The sequence below is a fragment of the Pecten maximus genome, chromosome 15 (genome assembly GCF_902652985.1).
Source record: "Pecten maximus chromosome 15, xPecMax1.1, whole genome shotgun sequence".
NCBI classification, from domain to species: Eukaryota; Metazoa; Mollusca; class Bivalvia; order Pectinida; family Pectinidae; genus Pecten; species Pecten maximus.
The window spans coordinates 5,468,535-5,482,511 of record NC_047029.1 but is presented as its reverse complement, the minus strand read 5'-3'; the positions used below and the strand labels follow the sequence as shown (position 1 = coordinate 5,482,511).

Below are 13,977 nucleotides of genomic sequence, written 5' to 3'. Positions count from 1 at the left end.
GTACATGTATATGAAATAGCTTAAACCAACCAAAAGTGTGAAAGGACTGATGTCGACAAACACCGACAATATCACGTATTTACAAGTATAATTAAAGCAAAATTAGGTATGCTTAATCATATCTTCTGGAACAAACCAGCAGTTTAGATGTCGTCTTGTATTCTATAATTAAGTAAACGATTCCAAAAAAAGATTAATGGTTTATTACACATGAACAAATAGCATGCATTAGCTGAAGTATAATGCAGGCCAATGATTCGGGGTTGTATTTCTTTCAAAATGATATTTAATCATTTAAACTAAACTGCGAGCTGTGGTTTGTTGTACATTCTTTACATTCTTTAAATTTCAAGGGTCGTGATTTCAATTTGAATATAGAAATTAAAGGATTTGTTTTATGAACTCACGGAAACAATACAATGACACCATGGAAATAATTTATTTTGACGTCATAACGCGTTTCAGCTATCTATCTCTACCCCATGTGAAGTGTAGCGAAACCCCGTTCAATAATTTGATATATATGTACCACAAGCATTCAGGCGAGTGGCCTATATACAGTTATTGAAATATATTTCATATTACATAGCCAGGAGTGTAATATTCTGTTTATTGCATAACTCATATTTATGAAATATAAGTGAATACTTCCAAATTAATTTTGATATAAGAGAGGCTTTAAACTGACAATGGTGCGTCCTCATATATATACTATGACGTCACAATAGTGATATTACATATATTTCTTACGATTATTGGACATCCCTACACTTTGAAAATGTATTGCTTTATTAGTTTAATAAAAAATTTTATGATATCCTCTTAAAAGGCTCGTCAAATATCAAATTATCAAACTCGTTTAATAAATTCGATATTGCATTGGCACTCTCTACATCTCCCTTGGTGCAGGAAAAGACAGCTGAAACTCGTTAAAGATGACGTCATAATGAATAATCGATATTGTAAAAAAATGTAAACTTTCTGACCTAACGGTATATTTGTGTGTCTGTTTGCTTTATCGCCCGGTGAACAGCCAGGGTCATTTTAAGGCGGGATCTTCATGAAGTAGTTGGTGAATACCTCACCGAATCATACTCGTATACAGAAGGCCCATCGCATGTCATCTAGAGCAATTAAGGTTAAATGTCTTGCCTAAGGACACAACTGCGACAGCACAGACCGGCACGTTTCACAGCTTCCCGAGAAACAGAAACCAATGATAAGAAACAACGAAACATGCACCCGGAATATTCACTTCCGGTTACTTGACCGGCGCACGTACCGACCAAGCTATAGTGACCCCTTTAAATAAAGTAAGAACCGTGGAAATATAACCGGATATGTGTTTGAAGTCGATGCTCCGGGCATGTTAGGATCGTTGAAAACTATTTTAATTGAGTTCCCAAAAATACGATGGAATTGATTTGATGTGGTTTTTTTCTGTGATATAATTGATGAAGTTTAATGGTTTCGAGCTAAAATATTCACCGGTAATACATTTATTGACGCAGACCAAATAGTTCAGAGATTCTGCTACTGTCAAGTATTATTTTGTATAATTGGGAATGTATATATATTTCGGGGAAAACATACATATCCTCCGAGGAAGAAAATTATGAAATATTAAAAGGCGTCTTTACGATCAATACACAAATTGAATCTTTTCATATTAATATGATATACAGAGTTACCGTTACTGGAAATCATAAGTAACAGCCGCACTTGAGGGTCTTGTGAGAAAATTCTTTACACTTGCAATCAGTGTCATTTCCGTTTGTGTCAATACTTTCAGCAAGCTTCGCTTTGCATCATATTTCCACAACAGTCGGACTGAGAGCAGCCGGAATACGTGTTAACATTCCGTATTCCATGTGGTTTGTCCTGTTTGTAAAACGATGAGTAGCGGGAACATCCTGATTGCAGGTTCTGAATGAAATGTCAAACTCATTTCTGAACTTGTATTGAATCACTGGGATAGAAGCATGACGTGTTTTGAAATGCTATCCTCTTCAATATCAAGTATGTTGATGTGATGTACAAACGTGCTGATTATATTCCAGTGTGTTACTTACAACACAAAATGATGGAAGTTTAGAATGGCAGGATTTAAGGCTTCCGTGATATGCATATTCCAATCATCGCGTGTAGGCTAGATAAAAAAGTGCTGGAGAAACAGTCTTTATTGTATTGCTATGCAGCTTTTATCATCATCTAATACGCATCTCGTTGAAAACTTCAGATTTAATATTGATAAGCCCTTTAACTTCAACTACAACGCTCAAGTTTTCATAAAACATGTTGTCTTCAAACGATTCAGTTTCAATAAATTTTACAATTTTCCCAAGCAAGAGGTTTGTTTGGTTAATAGATCATTTCATGTTTCTTTCAAGTGGCTCAGTACAAACCTTATTGTTCGTAGCCTTAAACCAATAAAATGCGCGTTGCCACTGGACACGCGTCTGTAATGTTTGAATATCATTTGGTAACGATGTAACCAGATCATTTTCCTTCTAATTGGGACCCCTGCCATTTACAAGAAGCATTAATTGAGGAACGCCGTTCACGTACGTCAATTTACCGTAACTCATACCTAAATGACGCAACAACAGCTCTGCCACGAGTGACACGTCAATCTAAAATAACTTTTAAATTCCATTAACCACCATCATCACCGGCATCTATAGCCCGCTGGCTACTATCAACGTAAATACTACTGAATGTGTTTGCGGACTCTCCTTGGGTGATCCTCATGGTACCACGCTATTGTGTTGCTAAGATAAGAAGACATATGTGCATCGTTGTACTATCTTTGCGTGTTCACAGATGCGTGGGACGACAGGATTTGTATCTGCTACGGGAGAAAGTAAATAACTTTAATTATATCTTCGATACCGAGGCGAAGATACAGGCAGCCACATCGGCATACTGACTGACTTGACTGGCGTACTTTTCCACTGGAAAATGACAAATGATCTGTGACATACATTTTGTATACCGATACAGATATATGGCCTATGTAAGACTCGATATATTATTACCTTAACGAATTTGTTAGCGATTCGCAAAGTTGAGCTTAAGAAGAATACTTCTGAAATGGTATACTATAAAACGAACAATATTAATATCAGTTGAAATGACTCGCTGAGGTTTCCATTCAATATTTCTATAATGTCTATTGTTACAGCACAGTTGTATCCTAAAAAACACAGCACACACACACAAAATCCAACAAAACAAAACAAAAAAACGAGACCAGTTATCTAGTACAATACCGTTAGTAGGAGCATACGTGCATTGTACGTGCATCCATAGAGTGCCCTGCAGGTAGGGCGTAAGAATTGTACCTGCTGCCCCCATTGCATGATCGTAAGAGGCGACTTAATTTGGGATCTTATCTTTTCTCTTTCTGAACAACTTTCTTCTTTCTAATGTCTCCCTTGATAATGCCTCACTTTTGGCCATTAGTTGAGCGTTCGCCCTTGTGATGAAGGCTTCGGGTTCTGTCCCCTGGCCGAGACATACCAAAGTCTTTAAAAATGGTAGTTGCTACACCTGCTTAGAGATCAGCATACAAGGAGTAGGACGACTGGTTCGCCCGTTGTCAGTATAATGTGACCGGGTGGGGTGTCCTGCTGGGTGTCTTCGGCAGTATGCATCAGTGAGGTAGCACTATAAATCGGCAAAAATTCTGGCCTATCTCAAGGAGACTTAACACGAACATACCGCAGCCTCCCAAAACACACATACGCACTCACCACACGCATGCATATCGCACGCACGGGGCCGTCCTTTAATGATCTTAGCTGTTGATAGGACGTTAAACAAATTAAACCAAACCAAACCAAGCACCCGTTGTCCTACATAAACCATGAGTGCTTTAAAAATTCTGTGTAATTTTGGCAACCAATTCAATGGAGCAGTGCGCTTTGAGTACGTCGCTCCATGAATTAACTTAAATTCTCGATAGGACGAAAAATGATTCAAATCAATCTCCACCTTGCGTAGGATTCCGACATGCGTCACATGATCAGTAATTAAAAAAAACTTATAATTATTGAGCTCCTGTTACATTCATTAATTCCGTGTTTAAACCTGCAAGATTGTGTCTTAATACCATGTGAAATTTTTATTGAGTAGAATTTAAAATCATAACAACGGTATCACTTGTTTTAAGAGCTTTACATAATTTACAGTGAAGTGAAGTGACACATTCCAGAGAAGACTTTTAAGTTGTTCCCATTTAATACAGTCATCATATAGCCTAAATATCTTGAAAGGACAATAAACACATATAAAATTACGTCAGTGAGTATGGTAAGAGTGTGTTGTGTAACTAATTGTCTTTAAATCATACATCGATGTACTTTTCATAGTTACACTGTGTGATGACGCACTGAAGAATTCGTCTAAATCCAGATAAAATTTGGAGGATTTATCTTAGAACAACCATTTGCTATTGATCCAGGCACAGAGAATTTATCAAAGTATGCACTGTAATACCGCGTGCAAGTGAAGAGTACAACCGACATCTTGCTGTCATCTCGTGCAGTTCTACTGATACGATATTTCATTCATGTGATTTGGTTTGAACGGTCGCCCAAGTCTTAAGATGTTTTTACTATTGTTATATCAAAATTCAAAATCAAACAGGATGATTTGGTTACGGGGTCAGCGCATAACATGTTCTGTATTTATACATCCACCGAGAGCCATTTTAAATCTTTTTACTCGCGAATCTTAACATCACTGACGAATATTTGGAGTCAACGTTTATGCCTTCCGTATCTATATTATATATGTTATGTTATACTGTTGCCTGAACTTAATTAAATATACATGTCACTGCTATACCCGGTGAAAGGAGGACTGCTGACCGATCTAGCTGACGCAGCAACTAGAGACATCAGTACAACTTTGTTTACTTCTAAGACCATTTATATTTTTGTTTACAATATAGAAACATCAACTCATGCTGCCAAGACGATGGAGGGTATAGAAGCTGATAACAGGAGGACACTTTGTCAAATTGTGGGTAGTATGAAAAAGGTCAACGAGCAATTTTGAACAGTAGAATCACAAGTTCAGATGCATGTTAAGTGGATAATATTGAAACTGTTTTATATGATTTGGATTATCAGCTTAGGCAGCTACGGGCTCCCATAGGATAAATCTGGTAAGTTGGTTGTAAATATTCGAAAGAAGGACACTCATATTGAGCTCAACACGGAAGCTATCAGCGAGATTTATGAGGACGTCAACACAAAATCTGGACAAAAACAAGAAAGAAATAAAAAGGGTACGAGGCGAGTCAAATGACCTGAAGGACTACATATAAACCTTCTTAATCCGGAACGCTGTAATATCATGGAATGTTTACAGATCTATTACTGACAAACTGAAGTGAAGATTGTTTTTTCACATAAAGTGAGCAAGTATATTTATATGACTGTTGTGTTAAAAAAAAAAACTTACAGTTTTGTTACTGAAAATAGATGTGTAACGGGTAGTTACTATCAGTTGATGATTAAGACACATATTTATTTATCAAAGATTTTTTGTGTGAAATATTTCCAGTGTAAAAAGAAGAACTACATAACATGTCTTCTGAGTAATCACAGTAATACACGTAGTCATTGTACAATATTTACGTCTCAAGTATTTAACCTCCACGATTGGGTACCACTGTTTATTTGATTGCTGCAGCGTTCTGCAGTCTTAATTATTAAAGTCGTACGCGGAATAGCAGAACACCTAATGACGATTTATTTGGCTGGGACAACTACATGTATCACTATACGACATTGTAATATAAACCAACGGGATACAAGATCACAATATGCGTCTAACTGGCATAAAAATAGTGTAAACTGCTGCGACAGTGGAGTAAAGGTTCCATATATCACAATTAGAATGCATTCCATAGTTTTATTGAGTATAAGGCTTACAGGGGATGCATTTGATGTCGGGTGTGCATTGCAGCTGTGATTTAATTAGCGAACACAGAACGTACAGATCAGAGAACAGTCCTACAAATTAAAATAAGGAACGTACAGATCAGAGATCGACTTACACATTAGAATAGGGAACATATAGATAAGAGAACCGTCCGTGTAAATTCAGAAAAGGGAATATATATACAATTATTGAGCAGAGAGCGGTATAACGTACGGTTTAGAGAACACCGAATGTACAATTAGAGAGAAGAGCGCAGTATTACGTAAAGACCAGAGAAAACCGAATGCACAATAAGACAGAAGAGCGCAGTATTACGTAAAAACCAGAGAACACCTAATGTACAATTAGAGAGAAAATAGTATAGCATAATGTACAGTCTAGAGCACCGAGTGTACAATTACTATGCGCAGCGTAGTATAGCGTACGGTCTAGAACACCCAATGTAATATTAGAGAGCACGGCGTAGTATATAAAGCAGTTAAAACACAGAATGTACAGTTAGAGATCAGAGCGTAGTCTAACGTACAGACTAGAACATCGAATGTACAATTAGAGATCAGAGCGTAGTCTAACGTACAGACTAGAACATCGAATGTACAGTTAGAGAGCAGAGCGTAGTTTAACGTACAGACTAGAACATCGAATGTACAATTAGAGAGCAAAACATAGTCTAACGTACATACCAGAACATCAAATGTACAATTAGAGATCAGAGCGTAGTCTAACGTACAGACTAGAACACCGAATGTACAGTTAGAGAGCAAAACATAGTCCAACGTACAGACTAGAACATCGAATGTACAGTTAGAGATCAGATTGTAGTCTAACGTACAGACTAGAACATCGAATGTACAGTTAGAGATCAGAGCGTAGTCTAACGTACAGACTAGAACATCGAATGTACAGTTAGAGATCAGAGCGTAGTCTAACGTACAGACTAGAACATCGAATGTACAGTTAGAGAGCAAAACGTTGTCTAACGTACAGACTAGAACATCGAATGTACAATTAGAGAGCAAAACATAGTCTAACGTACATACCAGAACATCAAATGTACAATTAGAGATCAGAGCGTAGTCTAACGTACAGACTAGAACACCGAATGTACAGTTAGAGAGCAAAGCGTAGTCTAACGTACAGACTAGAACATCGAATGTACAATTAGAGATCAGAGCGTAGTCTAACGTACAGACTAGAACATCGAATGTACAGTTAGAGATCAGAGCGTAGTCTAACGTACAGACTAGAACATCGAATGTACAATTAGAGATCAGAACGTAGTCTAACTTACAGACTAGAACATCTAATGTACAGTTAGAGATCAGAGCGTAGTCTTACGTACAGACTAGAACACCGAATGTACAGTTAGAGAGCTGAGCGTAGTCTAACGTACATACCAGAACATCGAATGTACAGTTAGAGAGCAAAACATAGTCTAACGTACATACCAGAACATCAAATGTACAATTAGAGATCAGAGCGTAGTCTAACGTACAGACTAGAACACCGAATGTACAGTTAGAGAGCAAAGCGTAGTCTAACGTACAGACTAGAACATCTAATGTACAGTTAGAGATCAGAGCGTAGTCTAACGTACAGACTAGAACATCTAATGTACAGTTAGAGAGCAAAGCGTAGTCTAACGTACAGACTAGAACATCGCATGTTACAATTAGAGACAGAAAACGTAGTCTTAAATTACAGACTAGAACATCTATGTACAGTTAGAGATAAGAGGTAGTTACGTACAGACTAGAACACGAATGTACGTTAGAGAGCTGAGCGTTAGTCTAACGACATACCAGAACCACGAATGTTACAGTTAGAGAGCAAAACAAGTCTAACGTACATTACCGAACATCAATGTACAATTAGATACATAGCGTAGTCTAAACGTACAGACTAGAACACCGAATGTACAGTTTAGAGGCGCAAAAGCGTAGTCTAACGTACAGACTAGAAATCTAATGTACAGTTAGAGATCATGAGCGTAGTCTAACGTACAGACTAGAACATCTAATGTATAGTTAGAGAGCAAAGCGTAGTCTAACGTACAGGACTAGAACATCGATGTACCTAGTTAGAGATCAGAGCGGTAAGTCTAACGTAACAGACCTAGACATCGAATGTTACAGTTAGAGTCAAGCGGTAGTCCATCAACGTACAGACTAGAACACCGAATGTACAGTTAGAGAGCAGAGTGTAGTATAACGTACATACCAGAACATCGAATGTACAATTAGAGATCAGAGAGTAGTCTAACGTACAGACTAGAACATTGAATGTACAGTTAGAGAACAGAGCGTAGTCTAACGTACAGACTAGAACATCGAATATACAATTAGAGAGCAGAACGTTGTCTAACGTACAGACTAGAACATCTAATGTACAATTAGAGAGCAGAACGTTGTCTAACGTACAGACTAGAACATCTAATGTACAGTTAGAGATCAGAGCGTAGTCTAACGTACAGACTAGAACATCTAATGTACAGTTAGAGAGCAGAACGTAGTATAACGTACAGACTAGAACATCTAATGTACAGTTAGAGAGCAGAGTGTAGTATAACGTACAGACTAGAACATCTAATGTACAGTTAGAGATCAGAACGTAGTCTAACGTACAGACTAGAACATCTAATGTACAGTTAGAGATCAGAACGTAGTATAACGTACAGACTAGAACATCGAATGTACAGTTAGAGAGCAGAACGTAGTATAACGTACAGACTAGAACATCGAATGTACAGTTAGAGATCAGAACGTAGTCTAACGTACAGACTAGAACATCGAATGTACAAGTTAGAGAGCAAAGCGTAGTCTAACGTACAGACTAGAACATCGAATGTATAGTTAGAGATCAGAAGCGTAGTCTAACGTACAGACTAGAACATCGAATGTACAGTTAGAGAGCAGAACGTAGTATAACGTACAGACTAGAACATCGAATGTACAGTTAGAGAGCAGAGCGTAGTACAGTTTGAGAGCAGAACGTAAATACTAGAAACAGATTGAGAAGTATCAAAGCACGGGACATGCAAACGCAGAATATAATTATTTGTTTGTTTATTTGTTTATTTGATTTCCGCCGCGTGAATAGCAAGGATTGTTTTGAGGCGGAATCTCCTGGTAGTAGTTGGAGACTACAAAGAAGTTCTTCGCATGCCTTCAAGAGCAAACAGAGTAAAACGTCTTTTCCGACGACACAACCACGACAGCACATACCAGTCCGCTTATCAGCTTCTCGAAAAGCACAAATTGACACAGAATAGAAAACTAAAAGCAGAATAAAAAACAACAGAAAACATAACCTAAAATGGAAAACTTTTTTCGTCAACGTTCTAAATTTACGTTGAATAATTTTGAAAAGCAATAAATCTGTAACCTATAATGTCATTTTGAAAAAAAAAGTAAGAAATACCGAGCAATAAAGATTTGAATCCGAACATTCTCTTATTCCATATACGTGAATCTTATTTGATTTACCCACGATTGTTGTAGTTGAAGAATCCCTGGCCATAGGTACTTAACACCTTCCTGAACAATAGCACCACGCTTTCCGATACATTTTACTAGAACGGCCTCATTAATTGTCGACCGGCGACTATTAAGTCTAGTTAGGGTTAACTGGGGAGTCGGCAGTCAGCAATATCGGTAAAGTATTTAATAAGAATTAAGCCCTTAATCCACATTAATTGTCCACAGTTTTTGCTGATTTTGGGTAAATTAAATGAAAGGACATACAAATCAACGAGATAATAAAAAACAGTAATTTCTTATACAACATGTACTCTTGTAAGGATACGAGTCCTATGGGAATGTACTAAGTGTTCAAAGCGGCAATGTATTACACACCTTGAAGCGCGAGATTGCAAAAACCTGCTGTCTAGATAAGATAAGTGTTCGGCGAACTTCTAAAGAAAATCGATTAACGTCGGACGGTTTTCTGCGTTCTTGCTTCCAAGTGTTGTTAAATGGGCGTCACCTGGTTGCCTGACATTGAAATGTGTTATATTTTTACTCTATGCTCATTTAAATAATAAACGTAAATAGCAATCCAAAGACTTTAACGCCTAAATCTAATATGACAAGAACGCAATATAATGATTATATGAAAAGTTTCAACAACAGCATTTCATTAACAACGACAGCATTTCATTAACAATATATAGTTGCTTTTGGGAGACACATTATGTTTGTTCAACCGAGGCATGTCATGTTTCCTGAGAGCGAGGGTGAACAGATATGCATGTCTCAGAGAAATTGCAACTTATTGTTTATTAAATCATCTATGGAAAAAATCGAAATTCCCGCTGAGCATTGTCATATTCCTTTGTTTCATGTTGTTCAAATCAGATATTTTTCCATCGAAAACTCTTTAAAAGATTCATAGCCAACCTTGATGCGTCCTTTGTGTTGAAGGCATCCTTTATTGGAAAAACTTCTTATCTATTCCATCCTAATATCGAATGGGAAACATGCAGGTTGCCATTTGTTTGATGTCGTCTGGTGGCACTCGGAACTCTAAGAAAAAGTCTAATAACTCCTACCGTCATGTAAGAGAGGCTCCAAATAGGGGCGTCACTATAGTTACCCCGTCACGTGATCAATTTAATCCAATATAATATGCGATTATATAAATGAGGTATAATAATACACTACAGACTACCCTGCAGGTAGTGCACAAAATTGTTCTTTTATAGAATGATTCGTTTGGTGTGACCTATCAGGGATCTTATCATTTTCTTCCTCCTACACAACAGATTTTTGTTCTCTTTGTCAATTGCGCACATTTGACCTTTAGTTGACGGTTTGTAAAAGGTAATGGCTTTGGTGTGAAAAAGGTTATGGGTTTAGTGTGAGAAAGGTTAGGAAGTCCGATTTGTTGTGAGAAAGGTTATGGATTTGGATTTGGTGTGACAACATTTATTGAGTTCGATTTTGTTTGTATGAGGACAGTTATGGGTTAAGTGTGAGAAAGGGTTATGGGTTTGTTGTGAGAAAGGGTTATGGGTTTGTTGTGAGAAAGGGTTATGGGTTTGGTGTGAGAATGGGTTATGGGTTTAGTATGAGAAAGTTTTCTTGCTTTGGTGTGAGAAAGGGTTATGGGTTTGGTGTGGGAATGGGTTATGGGTTTAGTATGAGAAAGTTTTCTTGCTTTGGTGTGAGAAAGGTTACAGGTTTGGGCCCTCCGCACCATTATTAATGTTATCCTACAATCTGTTACTCATTAGTTTATTCATGTAAAATATTCATTGTTGTACTTTGTTGCAACTTCAACATTCCGATGACGTCACATTGTTTACAGGTTTGAGTTTTGTCTGTACTGCCTGACACGAAGGTTACATTTTGTATTATTCAGTGTTTTTGTTAGTTTTAGCTGTTTGAATTGATAATATACAGTACAGCAACATCAAATGATACTGAGTTTTACGAAAAACGGCAGGTTACGCATAATAATTCTACTTTCACTTTGTCACCGTATTCATTATCGAGGCTGGGATCGACTGTGATGGCAACGATGGTGGCCGTGGTTTTAAAGCAATATCAAATCTACCAACTTGTACATGTACGTATAACTGAAAACTTCTATACAATAAGTTTGTTTTTGAAAATGATTTGCAAGTAATTGATTTAATTAATTCCAATTCGCTGCTTTCGTGTAGGGGTGTTTGTTCGTTTCTGATACTAAAAACGATGCAAATTTCCGTAACGCGACATGAACATAAACAGCCATCGTATATTTACTGAAATTACAACCTCGTATCCGAGATTATTTGAATAGGAAATTAACCAATGTAGATTTGGTGGTGTACCTGGATGATGTCCGTGACAAATAGGGGGAAACTTTGATTATAAAGCGAAAAATTACGTCATTTGGCCTTTCCCCGACAATAAATTGATGTTTTTGAAAGGAATTGTTAAAATCAATCAGATACATAGTACGTTTAAAAATAATATTGATATACCCTTTTTAGTTGATTCCAGATTCCTAAAAAAGTGATTTGTTTGTTGTACTTTGCGAAAATCTCTAACGGTGTTAATGTTGTTACATTTACAAGTCATGACGCTGCACTAAATATGAAAGGGTCGTTGTTATATAGAAGACAATGTGTACTTTCATGTTAAATGCTTTTTGAGCACGTACAACATTATAAACAGGAAAATAAAGACACGGAAATGTTATTATTAAGGTGCTTATAAAATGTAGTTCAACATTAACAGTGATGCGTTTTCGAGAAGAAAATGGTCTTTCTAGATATCGCTGCTCTTTTCATTTAATATTGTTCTCCTAGGTATATGTAATACAGAATATAAGATAAAACGTAAAATATATATGGATAACAACATAGGTTTGGCTTGCAAAATATTTTAAGGAGTGTAACCAGACAAGGAAACGGTATCTATATGAATAAATTAAGTTAATGAATATAGAGGTTCCATCTATTAATTTAGCCTGTCGATAGTCCAGCTTGTTTTAAGGAATCACTGTTATTGATATACTATTAAAGAACAGCCAGGGAAACAAGGAATCCTATAACGTCTGTGCTTCTCCGTCGTAAACAGCGTGTGGATATAATGGTTGGCGTGAAAGCGCATGGCGAGCATACCTTAATCTAATTTCTCCTGAGACTCAATTTCTGATGGCCGGAGTTGACAGTTCACCAATACTGACTGACCTAAGACACCTCAGGGATGTCCTAGATTCAAATTGAAATCAGCAATGCGATTTGCTTCCACAGACAAGAAAGCTGTGTTTCTGTCAAGGAGCATGTACTTTAATTGTGGGGAATGAATTGCGATTAAACGTAACGATAAAGACGTATTTCCGATTTGGAAAATGCTCGTTTAACAACAGCATAATGACCAGAAGTACTTCTTTTCTGTTGATGCCAAATGCACATATAACCTGCTGACGTACATAATGTCAAGCCTTCATGAATACAATTGCAACACACATATCCGGTGGCGATCAATTGAAGCATTAAAATTTGAATCAGTAGAAAATTAGATAAAATACATACATACATGTATACAAATGTATCATAAACCTGAAAATACCTAAGCATCTTAATCTTAATTTAGTGGGAAAAGCCTGTTGTCAAATCCCTTTGTACTATAACATCTTGTATAATAAAATTTGTTGAAATTGAAATGAAAAAAATCTTAATCACCAAATTAATATATGCGTATGGAACATACATGGCTTTTCCCGGTGCCAGTATAATGAACAGAATGATAAATGGCATGACACTTAGAGTGGGACATTTTTATTGAGGTTGCATATCAGTTTAGGTTCTTTATTGTCGGCAGAAGAAGGCACAGACATAAGGCTACGATTCCGCAATAGATGTCAATAACACTGTCACATTCTGTCCTCGTTCCTTCACTATCTATTCTACTGGATACATAGATTAGGGACCTAGGAACAAGAAAGTGTCAGGGGCGTCAGGGTGGTTTCAAGTAGTTTGTTTCAGATATCATAAGGTATTGATAATATTTACTTTATTTTAACAGTTTTAACGGTATGCTTTGCTTTCTCTAAAATTTGTTTTAGATAAATATCTTCGGTTAATTTCATAAACATGTTCGCTGCAACGAGCCATTACGTAGTATATAGTCGATTGTTTACAGTGTATTTATAAGGTCGGTTTCTTTGTGTGTAGAATGATACAAAGCACAGACACATAGAGTATTTAGGGGAGAAAGGAAAGATTAAAGATCCATAGTGTTGCAATGGGGCAGAATTTGGTTTCTTCAATATTCCAAAGGTAGAAGACACGGTACCCAATTCCGAATTATTCAGGGTGGCCACTTTTCGCCGCATTCGACATGCAGTGATATACAACTCCTGTTATATCCACGTTGATGCTGCAGCGCTCTGTCTAGGAGCTGACATCTTAACAACCAGGATATAGGTTAAAAAAATGCTTCGATGTCAGGAAGCTTGATATATCATGGAATCTCCCATGTAATCTACCAATTCTGATTGAGGGAAGGGAGACATTCCTATTACTGTACA

At 37.0% G+C, this 13,977-nt stretch overlaps 1 protein-coding gene across 1 annotated transcript in view; it reads right to left on the bottom strand.

Moving 5' to 3' along the window:
* The window catches only part of LOC117343944 (galanin receptor type 2-like), a 130,710-nt gene that overhangs the window by 56,564 nt on the left and 60,169 nt on the right, over positions 1 to 13,977 (bottom strand). The gene's annotated exons all lie outside the window — the stretch shown is intronic.